The 13,041-nt window shown below is 37.0% G+C and overlaps 1 protein-coding gene across 6 annotated transcripts in view; it reads right to left on the bottom strand.

Annotated features, from left to right (window-relative positions):
* Nucleotides 1-13,041, bottom strand: part of FAM214A (family with sequence similarity 214 member A) — a 124,168-nt gene that overhangs the window by 27,025 nt on the left and 84,102 nt on the right. The window lies entirely within an intron of this gene.

The following is a 13,041-nucleotide window of genomic DNA, read 5'->3' as shown; positions in this document are numbered from 1 at the left end:
GGTGGCTCAACAGTGTAGTGCGGCCTTCACCCCAGGGCGTGAGCCTGGAGACTGGGGATGGAGTCCCACTTCGGGCTTCCTGCATGGAGCCTGCTTCTCCCTCTGCCTGTGTCTCTGCCTTTCTCTCTCTCTCTCTCTCTCTCTCTCTCTCTCTCTGTCTCTCATGAATAAATAAATAAAATCTAAAAAAAAAAAACAAAAACAAAAAATAAAAGCAAATAGGATACTACAGCATGTGATAAATTCCAATGTTGTTTGGATAACAGTGGTAAAATTTTGCAAAAGAGGTTGTCATTGAAATAAACAAAAAGCAGAATCAGACCTATAAATACAGAGAACAAACTGACTGTTCTCAGAAGGGGTTGGGGGATTGGCAAAATGGGTGAAGGGGAGTAGGGATACAGGCTTCCAGTTATGGAGTAAGTCACAGGAATAAAAGTCTCAACATAGGGAATATAGTCAATAATACTGTAATAGTGTTGTATGGTGACAGATGGTAGCTATACTTGTGGTAAGCATAGCATAAACTGAATTGCTATGTTGTACACATGAAACTAATATAACATTGTATGTCAACTATACTAAAAAAAAAAGAGGTAGGCACTGAGCAGAAGCAGCAGTTAGAAAATGGAGCTTGAGTAGAAAATTTATATAGAAAAAGCAAGGAAAAGAAACTGGAGTCAGATGTGAATAGCCTTGAAGGGTATGATGAAGAATGCTTATTTCTAGCTTTAGGAAGGCTTTAAGGAAAAGAATCAGCCTTAAAAGCCAACTTTATTGAGCTGGTATTTCAAAACCATTCAGAAAAATGTCCCTAAAATGTCCATGTGCAACACATAAAACAACAGCCAACACTTAGTAATATTGTCAGGCATTGCTAGTTCTAAGTACTTTCTATACATTAACTAATTTAATCCACAGAACAGCTCCAAAGGTGAGAAATGTTAGCACCATTTTGCAGATAACTAACTGAAGCATAGAAAAGTAACTTTCTCAAGATCATCCAGCTAGTAAGTAGCAAAGTTGGAATTTGAATCTACAGAGTCTAGCTCCAGAATCTAGGTCCTTAACCACCCCATACTTGCTTTCTTTCATTGCAACTATAAATATTGCTATGATATACCTTAACATATGTTTGTAAAATAATATATATGCTATATTTTAGTAACACATTTTAGAACATTTATTGTATAGAATTACAGACAATCCTTGATCAACTTACGATTTTTTGACTTGACAATGGTGTGAAAGTGATATGTATTCAGTAGAAACCTTACTCTGAATTTTGAACTTTTCCCAGGCTAGCAATGTGGTAGGATATTCTCTTGTGATGCTGGGCAGCTGCAGTGAGCTCCAGCTCCCAGTCAGCCATATGATGGAGGGGGTAAACAACCAATACACTTACAACCATTCTGTACCCGTACAACCATCCTATTTCTCACTTTTAGTACAGTATTCAATAAATTTAACAACATATTCAACACTTTATTATAAAATAGGCTTCGTGTTAGATGATTTTCCCCAGATGCAGGCTAATGTCCTAAGCACATTCAAAGCAGGCTAGGCTAAGCTATTTTGTTTGCTAGCTAAGGAGTAATAAGTGCTTTTTTCACTTAAGATATTTTCAATTTACAATAGGTTTATCAGGACATAACCATTGGAAGTCAAGGAAGATCTGTAGTTTTCAGGAATAGGACTCTAATTTACAATAATGTGCAAACAAGAGAGTAGTGTTAGCTTTCAACTTTGCTCAAGAAATCAATTAGATGGGGGATCCCTGGGTGGCTCAGAGGTTTGGCACCTGCCTTTGGCCCAGGGTGTGATCCTGGAGTCTCAGGATTGAGACCCACGTTGGGCTCCCTGCATGGAGCCTGCTTCTCTCTCTCTCTCTCTCCCTCTCTCCTTCTCTGTCTTTCATGAATAAATAAGTAAAAATCTTTAAATAAATAAAAAAAAAAGAAACCAATTAAGATTAAAAATCAAGGGTCTCCTGTGGTATCCTTCAGATGGAAGCAAAAGAGGTCAAAGATTCTACTCAATCCCCTTCTCTGTTGGTTCTGTGGATTTTCGAGGCTATTTAAGACTTGTCATGGGCTACATGGCATGATTTTGGCTCCTGGGAGATTTCTCTGGGCTCATCCTGTTTCTTCCCCTAAACTTGTCAGGTAAGCCTGGAAAGCTAAGAATTGTGGTAGAGCAATGGCTTCTAATCTATGGAATGCCGAGTGATGCCAAGATGACAGCTACTCCATGTGAATAACAAGGATGGCGGACAACCTAAGTAGTAAGTCTCATCTTTATGTGCTACTACTTAAAAAAAAAGATCTGTAGTTCATCTGACCTGCTAAGTTTTTTCTTAAGAAAGGGGAAAGGGTGTGGATCCCTGCGTGGCTCAGTGGTTTAGCGCCTGCCTTTGGCCCAGGGCATGATCCTGGAGTCCCAGGATTGAGTCCCATGTCAGGCTCCCTGCATGGAGCCTGCTTCTCCCTCTGCCTGTGTCTCTGCCCCTCTCTCTCTCTTTCCCTCTCTCTCTCTCTCTGTGTCTCTCATGAATAAGTAAATAAAATCTTAAAAAAAAAGAAAAGAAAGAAAAGGGAAAGGGCACAAGAGTAGGGAGTATAAGAGTGTTATCCTTATGCCTGCAAAACTATATTTATCGCTACAGTCCCAGCAGAGAATGGCTTACACAGTAGGAATCATCAAGTTGATAAAAACTAAACTATTGTGAAAAGTACTTTTGAATAACACAGCATTTGCTAAAACTTGGTTGAGTTAGTCATCATCTCCTCAGATGGTAAGCTAAAAAAATTCCAGGGGCGCCTGGCTAGCACAATTGGTAGAGCATATAACTCTTGATCTTGGGGGCATGAGTTCAAGCCCCACATTGGGGGTAGAGCTTACTTTAAAAAAACCATAAAAAGCAAAAAAAAAAAGCTCTCCAAAATCATGACTGGAGTCTATAATTCTTTGGATGACTAATTGAGCTAGCCAGAGTATTAAATATTTAAATGAAAAATTTGAAACAAAGATTAGAGATGACAGTAGTTACCTATTAGTTATCTATACAAATATTACATAAGAATTACAAGGGGGCAGCCCAAGTGGCTCAGCAGTTTAGGGCCGCCTTCAGCCCAGGGCATGATCCTGGAGACCTGAGATGGAGTCTCATGTCAGGCTCCCTGCATGGAGCCTGCTTCTCCCTCTGCCTGTGTATCTGTCTCTCTCTCTCTCTCTCTCTGCGTGTGTCTCTCATGAATAAATAAGTAAATAAATCTTAAAAAAAAATTACAAGGAATAGCAGGGATTATACAGTGGTATTATAAAAACTAAAATACTACCTAAATGCATGTGGACTATGTGATGACAGTCTTTAGGAATTTCTCAGGAAAAATATATGGGTGTCTGAATTTTAAGAAATGAGAATACTAAATCATGGTAGCCATTAGAAAAGTTGTATAGTTAAAATTTCTATAATGTCAACCTCTAAAACACCAGACAGCAGAGTTTACCATAAGGAATATGAATAGTAAATGAGAAATTTGATATGCTAATGAAAATTCAATAGATATAACCTGATATTTTGAGGACACAGATTATTCCAGATACAAATTATTATCTTAGGGCTTCTGAAAACAATTTGCTTTTAAAAAAAGTATTTCATATCTAGACAAATATGGACTGTTGGGGCTTACTAGTAGTTAGTTTTAGAAGAAACAATTTTAGAAGAAATAATTTATTTGATGTAAAGCATAACATTGAAGAAAACAAAGCATTTATAAATTTTCAAGGTTATAAAGGATGTATCTTTGAAGACTGGTGATTAATGACTCAAAACATAGTTGTAGAGTCCTACCTCTAAAACTTCAATAAGGATTATGACTACATCCCAGTCTGTCTGGGAGCTATGCTGCTCTTGTAGTGGCCTGCATGCACTTCTGGCTCTGGAGTTTAACCATGTTTTTTAAAGTTCCCCATCTGTTCAACAAAAGAGGTAAACAATTTGGCCATTGGGAAAACTCTGATCAGAGTGATCCATAGATAAAATGGACTAACTCACATGAGAAGTAAATTCTTTATCATCACCGGCGGTATTCAAGGACAGACTCATAGACACATGCTGGGGGGGGAGGGGGGTTGGAGGGATTTAGATTATCAAGTGGTAGCTCAGTTAGATTTGCAAGAGTTCTTTCCATTCAGAGAGTCTATGAATCTCTGTTATTCAGAAGTTGCTCAAAGAAAAAAACAAAACAAAACAAACAACCAAAAAACCCAGGAGAGAGGCCAAAACCACTATCTCCTTTTCAAGAGACCCTAAACTAGGAGCCCATCTGAACCAGTACTCATCATATAGTCATTTAGAACAAAAACCCAGTATGGCTCAAAGCTACTTCAAGACTCTGTCTAGATGTAATGGAAGAAGAATGTCTTACACATCACTGGGCTGTTGTATATGCTGTTCAGTTTACTTTGAAAGCCTGACAAGGTAGTAGAAAGATTCCAAGTTTTTCATGGCATGGAATACAATAACAAGAGAAGTAGAACAACCTGGGAGGTGCTGTAAAAATAATGTCCCTGGGGCGCCTGGGTGGCTCAGTCGGTTAAGTGTCTGCCTTCTGCTCAGGTTGTGATCTCAGAGTCCTGGGACTGAGCTCAGCATGGAGCTCCTTGCTCAGCGGGGAGCCTGCTTCTCCCTCTGCCCCTCATCCCGCTTATCCTCACTCTCTCTTTCTCAAATAAATAAATAAAATAAATAATAAAACATAAAATTTTATTGGATTTAAACTTCCTTTTTAACCTTAAGACAGTTACCTAAGTTAGGCTCTTATATTTTTTTTAATATTTTATTTATTTATTTTATACCTGAATTACTACAATAGTATCCTAGCTATGGTTTAGGACTCTAAGTCCCTTCTTACTCACTTTGTACCCTAGTCCAATTAATCTTCCTGAAAAGCCATTCTATTACATGCTTCTCAGCTCAAAGCTTTCTGTGTTTATTTTACTGGCTACCCAACTGTCTGTTGATCCCAAAGTGAATTCTTTAAGTTTGACATTAGGGCCAGAACCACCATACCTGGCTGTGCCCCGCCAGATTCTGAAGTAAATGCTGCCCCTTGGGAGATATACAGTGAGGTGACCCTACTTCAGACTCCACCTATGGAGTCTTCATTGTCTCCACTTTTGCTTGTTCATCTCTTTTACTGCTCCTCACATAGTCTCTGTTCCAGCCAAATTGCTCCCTATACCATATTCTACTCATTTCCCTCCTTGTGCCACTGTTGCTTTTTTTTAACCTATAAAACATGGCTTCTTTCTCTCATTTCCAACAAGTCTGAGATTTCTGAAGAGTTTCCCGATTCCCAATTTTTGTCCACAAAAGAGTCCTTCCTAACTCACTTTCACACTGATCTTTCACGATTTTATACTCTTCCCTAGAATTTACATCTAGGCTATGAATGGTTACTTCAGAGTGCTAGAGCACAGTCCCAAGCTCATGAATTTTACCTCCACATGGCTAAGTTTCACTGTGTTCTATGAATAGACTGTACTGCTAACTTCAGCCAACCTTTGCCCAGACATGGGGCACTTATCACAAATGTGGTCATGAAAAAGGAAAGGATAGTTTAGTGCAAATCAACTTTCAGGAATAACTCAGCATTATATTAGCCCAGCTATTTCTTTATAATAATATTTTTAATATTTCATGGATGAATATCTCCTAATGGATTAAAATCTATATACACCAAAAAGGTTTTGGTATCTCATCTATATGTTCCAATCTCAAAGGTATGTGTTGTATGGCTCTGTTTTGAGTGAGAATTGTAAAGGTTCTTAGAAATCATGTAGCCTAATCTACCTTACTTCCAGATGAAGAAAATAAGACACAAAGATGCCATCTTTCTTGTTCAGAGCTGTATACTATTGGAAATTAGAATCCAGTTTTCTTCATTTCAAGTGCAACTTGATTTACAAACCATAAGAAGTCTTTAAGCAGAGAATAAAAAGCAAAGCTGACTTTAGCGACTAGAGCAAAGAATAGCGGCTGTCACGATAAACAAGCAATTTCCCATGTGCACTATTATTTTATTAATATTATTTACACATAAATATTTTCACTTACAGAATAATTTCTTCACATACAAAAATATTGTTATTAAGCAACAATAAAACATAAAATGAATTTTTAAAAGTCCTCAGTACTTTATTAATAAAAAGGCAAGTGATCTATAAAGAAACTTATAATGGACTTACTTTTAAAAGCAACTTTCTGGACCTGTGTGTGGCTTGATTTCAACCAAATATTTTTGCTATACATCTACATAATACAATAATCACCATAGTGCAAAATTATAATTTTTTTTTTTTTTTTTTATGATAGTCACAGAGAAAGAGAGAGAGAGGCAGAGAGAGAAGCAGGCTCCATGCACTGGGAGCCCGACGTGGGATTCGATCCCGAGTCTCCAGGATCGCGCCCTGGGCCAAAGGCAGGCGCCAAACCGCTGCGCCACCCAGGGATCCCCATAGTGCAAAATTATAATTAAAGCATTGCAATATTCTGAAGTGTCATCTGGAAAACTAAGTCATATATATGTTTTTATAATAATCTATCTTTTCAAAAGTTGGCCATACGTTTTGTCACATAATCCAAGCATCAAATTAAACAAAGATGATTACCAACATCTTGAGTTGTGAAGTATTTTATCAAGTGCTTCTTCCTTTTAATTCTTATGATAAAGCATAGACTAATAGTTAAGAGCATGAACTCTGAGGTCAAGCAACTAGTTCTACTACTTGCTAGTTGTTTGGCTTTCTACAAGTTATATAGCCCCTCTTTGCCTCAGTTTTTCTATTAAATGGGGATGATGATAGTAGCAACCTTCAGAAAGTAGTTATAAGAAATAAGTAATTTGTTATAATTGTTCGCTAAATTTAAGATAAATACAAATACAATGACACAGGTCTTCCTTTCATTTTAAAGATGTGAAAACTAATTTTGTAAAATAATTTGCCCAAAGTCACACATATATTATCACAAAGTAGAAAATTATCTCTAAAAATCTGCTTACTGCTACCAATAGTTCTTAATTCTCAGTTACAGAAGTTCATATTTTTCATTTCACACAAAAATGACTGAATAGTCTAACCTACCAACTCAGACAGACATATCTTGAATGATTCCTGGTACTAAATAAATTTGGACTACTCCTTTCCTGACTTGTGTCTTCCCTGTTTAAAGTTCTTTCAATTTAGATATTATGGAAAGGTCTAGATTATGCACTTCTAGAAAGAGCAAGAAGATATCCCACCTAGAAACATTATTCTTATACTGTTTAGCAAAATTGTTCAATTACATCTGCTTATAAATAAAGTGTCTCAATGTACTATTGTCTGCATTTAAAAACAGACAAAGGCATCCTGAAAAGACCATTCTGGGAAGAATGCAGAGTAGTAGCCATGTAAAATGGTTAAGTCACGTTAGAATTCACAGGAAGGCAATGGGACGCCTAGGTGGCTCAGCGGATGAGCGTCTGCCTTTGGCTCAGGGCATGATCCCAGAGTCCTCCCCTCGAGGAGCCTGCTTCTCCCTCTGTCTTTAAAAAAAAAAAGATTTTATTTATTTATTCATGAGAGAGAGAGGCAGAGACACAGGCAGAGGGAGAAGCAGGCTCCATGCTGGGAGCTCCATGGCTGGGAGCCTGACGTGGGACTCGATCCAGGGGCTCCAGGATCAGGCCCTGGGCTGAAGGCAGCACTAAACTGCTGAGCCACCCGGGCTGCCCAAATAAAATCTTTAAAAGAAAAAAAAAAAAAAAAAAAGAATGGTATGTATCTCTTCCCATGAAAACACTCTGAATCCTATTTTTTTGCCACTGATACATAAGGGGCTTCCACCCAGGTATATTTCCTCTATATTTATTATATGATACGAGTTGCTACATGCGATGGTCACCCAAACTAAACCTGACACTTTCACAGTTGCAAAAGAAAAACTCTGAATGAGTTAGAAAGCACCAAAGAGGGAAGAGAAGCAGGAATTAAAAGGCTTAACAAAAAAATACACTGTTACAAGCAGCATATTCTCTAATGGAGAAGTTGAAAATCTACCAACTTCTTTCTAGTTCCTGATTTCAGTTCAATTTCAACTTAGGTGGGAAGCAAATGCAGAAAAAAATCCTCTTATAAGCTTCATGCATTCCCACTGCAATTCTCACACTACTACAATGGCTGTATATCTCTAGACCATAAGCTCTACATCTGTAGGAGCCAAATATAATATAGTCATTATTCTATTACCAGTGCCTAGGACAGTGCCTGCCATATAGGAGATGCTCAATAAATCTATAAGCAAAATTAAAAAGTGTTTAAGTGTAGCTATTAGCATTTGTAGATCAACAAGATCTATGTTGAAGTATGACAAGCTCTGAAGAATTCAGATATTATAGGAAAGGTAAACTCAAATGATGAGCCCTACAACAAATGGCAGGTTGAAGGTAGTTAGGAATATCAAGCAATGTATGAGAAGTTCTTTCAGTTCTATTTTAACTTCAATTTACGTTTTTTGAAAATCTAACTTATTCACACTAAAATTATAATAAAGAGTTGTTAATTGTCTCTCCCACCACTAAAATTATTATACTCATGATGTTCCTGGACCTTAGTAGTCACTTTTCAAGATAATTTATTTAATTAATTACAACTTGATACCCATTTCTACCATCTGATAGTGTCCTCTCTAAAATACTGAGAGCAGGTAACTTTGAGGGGTAGGTCTCACAGACTTCACACTAAATCTCACAGAAACCAAAGGAAAGGCCATGGTTCTCTAATCATAAATCGTCTACACTTAATAATTAGCACAACCAGTATAACCAATGGAAATGAACAAAAGGTAGGCTTAGGGATTTGACATGTGAAAATTAGGGTATTTCAATTATTTTCAATGCTTTAAAATGTTTTTCAAATTTTTCTAATGCTACTGCTCATGTCTGTAGACATTTGACTTACAGGAACTAGTATTTTGCAAATTTTATATACATACAAAAACTTAAGATAATTGTGAACAAATCCAACATAAGATATTCACTTAATCATTCTTAGGTATTTTAAGTTTAATAGTATTTTTTTTTAAGATTTTAATTTATTTATTTAATAGAGAGAGGGAGAGCACAAGCAGGGGCAGCAGCAGAGTGAGCACCAGAGGGAGAGGGAGAAGCAGACTCCTAGCTCAGCAGGGAGCCCAATGCAGGGCTCGATCCAGGGCCTCTGGGGATCATGATCTGAACTGAAGGTAGACACTTAACCGGCTGAGCCAGCCAGGTACCCCAAGTTTAATAGTATTTTATAAAGCACTTTGAACTTTTTGAAACAGAATCTAAGTAGTGTTTTTTTAAAAAGTATTTATTTATTTGATACAGAGACAAAGAGAGCACAATTGGGGACAGAGGGAGAGGAAGAAGCAGGTTGCCTGCTGAGGAGCAGGGAGCCTGATGTGGGACTTGATTCCAGGAGGCTGGCTTGATCATGACCTGAGCCTATGCTTAACCGACTAAGCTACTCAGGCACCCCAGGATCTAAATAATGTTAAAAGCTGAATATTTCTAGTTTCTAAACTAAAAATTACCTTTAAAAATTCTGAAATGTGAGGTATGACAGGCCTTGTGTACTCAGAACTCAGGCCACACTTAGTTTCAATGTTCTCTAAGTTAATTACAGCCAAGTAATAAAATAAGTAGTAACCTTTTTTCCATCTTTGCAAATATTGCATGATACAAAACAGCAATAACTTACCATATTGAATTTACCATAAAGTCATTTACTATAGCAATTAAAAATAAAATGTTTTATAGTTTTTAAAAACACTATGATACATTATAACAAAACCTTAAAAAGGCATACATTTTATATCATTTAAACTGCTCAGATTATATTAAATAGATTAAAAGCCTGTATGACCAAAAAATATGGCCTTTATTAGCATTTACATATCTTCCATTAAAATAAAAATTTTTAAAGATTTTATTTATTTATTCATGAGAGACAGAGAGAGAGAGAGAGAGAGAGAGAGAGGCAGAGACACAGGCAGGAGAAGCAGGCTCCATGCAGGGAGCCCGACGTGGGACTCGATCCCAGGACTCCAGGATCACACCCTGGGCTGAAGGCGGCGCTAAACTGCTGAGCCACCCGGGCTGCCCTTCATTAAAATAATTTTAACTGAAAATGTTACAAAGGCATAAAATAAAATAAACAACTTTTTATAGTAATAAAACAATTAGCAAATTCATAAAAAGCTCAATCTAATTTGTGCAACTTTGTGTTGGCTTTTCCCCTCCAATTGTTAATAAAGATATTTTCTAGGCCACAAAAGAGTAGAGTTCATCAGAGGCTAAGGAAGGTAAAACTTGTATACTATACAATTCTGAAAGGCAATTCTCTTCCCTGAGGACTATAATGGGCAGTCGTAACAGATATTTCCTTTCCTTCTTCAATTGCAATTTCCAATTACACAAAGCCTCTAGCTTATAAGTGCCATCCATATTCCCCTCCTGGCTCCTTACTAACTTCTCTGTAGTCATTTGTGAGGAGATAAGGGTATTTTTAAGAAACAAACAGAATAAGATAATTAAGATTTGGAATCAAAAATACAGAGGAAAAAAATAAGAGGAAAGGAATAAAAAGAAACAAATATATGAAGCAGAAATAACAAGAAAAATAAGAAGGGAGAAAATCTAAAAGAAGAATAAGGAAAACAGTAAGAATAGAGCTAGAGGAAATTGAACAAATAAAGGGGGAGAAAACTTCTAAGGAAAGACAATACTCTGTTTCCTAATTTTTTCTCAGACTCTTTTCCCAAACTCCCATCTTTCAAATACTCCAAAGTGGATAAATTGTGGTATATGCATAACAGGACACAATATAACAGTGGACATAAAGTCAAGAACAAGTGACAGCTACCAAGTTATAGAAGACTATAACTAGGATGAGTCTATTTACATGAAAGTTTAAAATACAAGTAAAATTAAACAAGATACCTGGCGATTACATACAAATGTGATAAAAGTATAAAGAAGTACAAAGGAATAATTAACACAAAATTCAAAACAGTGGATATTTCAAGTATGAATGGTGGAGCTATAGATGAAGCAAGGCACACAGGAATCATCACATAAAAGACTGATGAGCTTGTATAGTCACTATGTGAGAAATTGTAACATACATATTCTTTATGTACTCTTTGTACTTAGAAGCAAGCTCCTCGCAGGGAGCCCGATGTAGAACTCAATCCTGGATCCCGGGATCATGCCCTGAGCCAAAGGCAGATGCCCAACCACTGAGCCACCCAGGTGTCCCAAAAAATTTCTAATTTTATATGGAAAACTGACATGTGGGAATTCTGCACTATTGTGAGACAGCACTATGTAGTAAAAACTAAGCTGGGATTGGGGTGCCTGGGTGGCTCAGTCAGTTAAGCATCTGACTCTTATAATATCAGCTCAGGTCTTGATCTTAGGGTCGTGAGTTCAAGCCCCACACTGGCCTCCATGATGGGTGTGGAACCTACTTTAAAGAAAAAACAAAAACTGGGACTCATATTATCTACATTCTCCCATTATTAACTTCTTTTGTTCTAGGTTTCTTTGACTTTTGTCAGACTACACTACTTCTAAAAAACTCTGCCAGCTTCAGGATTCTTGATGAAAATATTAAGGTGAAGAATCACAGTATAAAAGAAAGGGGAAAAATACTCAATTTCTAGTACTGTTTAACTTTCTATACTATAAAAAGCTGATAAATGCAAATGATAGGACAAATATTTAAACCTAAATTTTGATATATATTATTTCTAGAATAAATTTTACCTCTTTCATGTAACAACCATGCTTTCAAGCAAGACTTATTTTGCATTGAACACCAAAACTGAAAGCTATAACTAATGAAAAGTTCAAAGATTTCCTTGTCATTTGGACAAGTAACTAAAATGTTCTAAAATATAATGCCATCCCAAGTAATTGCATGGCTCACATTTTCTTATGAAACTGAAGAGGCAGCCCTTTGCTTTCAAATTAGCACAATATTTACTTTTGGGGTAAGTAAACATCACTAACTATACAATAGAGCTAGTCTATGCTACAACGAAGTTGTACAACTGCCACTCACTTCCTTAGGGTGTTGTTTGCATCTTGTGAGGTAGTCTTCTAGAAGTCACGGGTCTTTATGTTTGTGACAGAACTTAAATCACTTTTATTAGCCAAGCTGATTCTCCTTACAAATCATATCATTTAGTGTTTTATATTGTTACCACCTGTCTACCTCCACAATGGCAGGGATTTTGATCAGTTCTGTTGACTGATATAGACTCAATACCCAAGGACTATGACTAGCACATAAAAAGCACTAAAAAATATTTGTAAATATATTATTTAATTCTCACTTTGAAGAAGCTAATTATAAAAATCAATACCATACCCAGCCAAGGACCATGTTAGTATTTCTTAAATAACATTCCCTTAATTATAAGAAGTTAGCTGTATGGGCAGCCCCGGTGGCGCAGTGGTTTAGCGCCGCCTGCAGCCCAGGGCGTGATCTGGAGACCCTGGATCGAGTCCCATGTCAGGCTCTCTGCATGGAGCCTGCTTTTCCCTCTGCCTGTGTCTCTGCCTCTCTCTCTGCATCTCTATGAATAAACAAATAAAATCTTTAAAAAAGAAAAAAAGAAGTTAGCTGTATATCCATTGGTTAAAAATTTTTAAAGCAAAAAGACCAACTCGATCTGAATTTTAGTTCACAAAGTGCTCAAAAGGTACAGTGCTTCAATTTAGTAAGCATAAAATACTGACTGTAACTTAAGCAAGTAGTTTTCATAATTTTTTTTTAAGATTTTATTTATTCATGAGAGACAGAGAAAGAGGCAGAGACACAGGCAAAGGGAGAAGCAGGCTCCATGCAGGGAGCCCAATGTGGGACTCGATCCCGGGACTCCAGGATCATGCCTTGAGCTGAAGGCAGACGCTCAACCACTGAGCCACCCAGGCATCCCTCTTA

This window comes from Vulpes lagopus, chromosome 2 (genome assembly GCF_018345385.1).
Source record: "Vulpes lagopus strain Blue_001 chromosome 2, ASM1834538v1, whole genome shotgun sequence".
NCBI classification, from domain to species: Eukaryota; Metazoa; Chordata; class Mammalia; order Carnivora; family Canidae; genus Vulpes; species Vulpes lagopus.
Note: the sequence above shows the minus strand (reverse complement) of the source record. Positions and strands in the feature narration are given on the sequence as shown.